This window comes from Triticum dicoccoides, chromosome 5A (genome assembly GCF_002162155.2).
Source record: "Triticum dicoccoides isolate Atlit2015 ecotype Zavitan chromosome 5A, WEW_v2.0, whole genome shotgun sequence".
Taxonomy (NCBI): Eukaryota; Viridiplantae; Streptophyta; class Magnoliopsida; order Poales; family Poaceae; genus Triticum; species Triticum dicoccoides.
The window spans coordinates 302461407-302463878 of record NC_041388.1 but is presented as its reverse complement, the minus strand read 5'-3'; positions in this window follow the sequence as shown (position 1 = coordinate 302463878).

The following is a 2472-nucleotide window of genomic DNA, read 5'->3' as shown; positions in this document are numbered from 1 at the left end:
GATCGCCCCGACCCGGCGGCCTTGCATCATGCGGTGGCCCTTCACCGCCGCCGTTCGCGCGCTGGCTCGCCCCGCCTCTACTCCAACACCGATGCGATCGACCGGCTTCTTCACTGACCCAATGGCCTCGCGCGTCTGTCAGCCGGTCGCCCCGACCCGACGACCTCGCGCATCGTCCACGTCTCTGCCCGCCCGTCGCCCCGACCCGACGGCCTCGTGCGTCGTCCGCGCGTTTGCCCGCCGGTCACCCCAACCTGGCGGCCTCGCGTCATGCGGTGGCCCTTCACCGCCGCTGTTCACGCGCTGGCTCGCCCGTCGATCTACGCCGGCTGTCACCGCTCTACTCTGACCGGGACTCCTGCATCATCCCGAACCAGCGGCCTTGCGCCATGCGGCGGCCAATCATAGTCGCCATGCCGCCCAGCGTCGCCGGCTTCATCTCGGACTCCGCCGCCACCCCGCCTCCACCGAGCGGCGTCCCGACCTCGCGCGCGATCGGCTTGATCACCCACTCGCCGCTGCGATCCGCCTCATCTACACCACGCGACCGACCTGGCCCGTCGGTTACGCGCGCCTCCGCAGGTCCCGTGAAGATCGTCCCGAGTACCGCATGCCTCTCCGCCGATCGAGCATCGGGCTGCCGCTGCGTCGCGCCGTCGGGCCGCCACCCCGTGGTTCTCCTCGCGACTGCATCGACTCGTGCGTCGCCGCCGCGTCGCCCCTTCGGGCCATAGTGTCGCGATACGTGGTCCTCGCCTTCGCCCCGAGGCCATCCCTGCAGTTGCACCGACCCGCGCTCCGCCGCTGCGCCAGCCCCTTCGGACTGTAGCGCCACGGCCCGTGGTCCCCGCCGCCGCCCCGGTCTTCCCGCCGTTGCCCTGACATGCCTGCCGCCGCTGCATCGCCCCTTCGGGCCGTAGCGCTGCGGCCCGTGGTCCGCTCCGCCGTCACCGCACGTCGACCTCCCGTAGTATGTGTCGCGCCGTCTTCCTTGGCGCAGGAACGCCACCATCCGCGCCGGTCTTCGTCACGTTGTCAGGGTTCTTTGCCTACTTCAAGCACCGCCGCCGCACTCCTAACCTGGCCGCCGCTGCCCGTCCACCCCGTTCGTCTTCGTATAGCACCAGCCCGCCGCCAGCGTCGCTGTCATCTACCCCGACCACTTCATCTACTCCGACCACCGTTGGTAACATCGGCCCCGCGCCGATGGACGCCGCAATCGTCGTCGAGTTCTTCTCTGCTGGCCCCTTCGACTTCTTCGACATGGCGTACAACTCATGCAGGTCCCTTGTCTACGCATACCCGGTGCTGGCAACACCGATGCGTGCCTTCATCCACGACGTGTCCTCGGGCCTGGCAAGCCTGGTCGGCGCTTCGTCAACTTCGTCTTCGTCCGTCTACACATGCCCGGTGCTGGCAACACCGGTGCGTGCCTTCGTCCATGATGTGTCCCCGGGCTTGGCAAACCCGTCGCGACACGTCGTCAACAACATCTTCTTCCTGGCGCGCCACTACTTCGACATCACTACGCCCACGCTAACTCGACGCCCCCTTGCGCCCGGGGCGACTTCCTCGACACCGACCACCCCGACTCGACATCGACTACGGCGTTCTTCGCACCGCTACCTCGACTACGGCTCCACCACCCATGCTCTCGGCTACCTTGACAACGACACAAAGGGCTACCGCCTTGCTTGAGCAATCTCGTCGGTTTTCACTCCAGCCACGACTCCGCGATGCATCGACCGTTACGACTATGTGTGTGTGTGTGGGGGGGGGGGTGTCCGTCGGCTTGCCTTCGGATTCTTCTCCAGTCTCACCGTGTGTCGCTACCGTTGTGACTGCGGGGGGATATTGAGTAACGTGATTGTATTAGGAAACATGGGATAAACTAGGAAGTATTCTAGCTTGTCTTGTACCCCAAGTAGATCATGTACTCCTATTTATATGTCCACGAGGCTCAAGCAATACAACGAACATTACACCAATCCCTCTCTCCTTTCTAACAAGGTCGAACGCTGATGTAATTATTGGAGGGCATGGCAGCCTCTCCCTTACCTATGTCGTGGCAGTAAGAATTGCGGTCTTCTGGCTCCCTTAGCAATGAATTTGATTTTCCTGCATAAATTTCAGATAGCATAATAATTAGTAAAATCTTGTGCAACGATCTAAGAGCATCTCCAACAGGTGTGCTAAATAGGCACCGCGCCGCAAATATACCCAGTTTAGCACGCGCGCAACCCGGCGGGTGGCTCCAGTGGGCGCGCAATAACCGCGCGCGCGGTATAAGGAGTTGGGCGCGCGGTAGGAATCGCTATCTCGCGCGGTGTATTTGGGGCGCCCGCTTCCGCGCGCGGCACACTCGAGCGCTCGCGCTGGACTCTGTCTTCTCCGCCTCCAATGCCCCGCGCGCGCCGGCGCCGGCGACCCGCACCCCATGGACACACGCGCCGGCACCCCGCTCACCCCGTC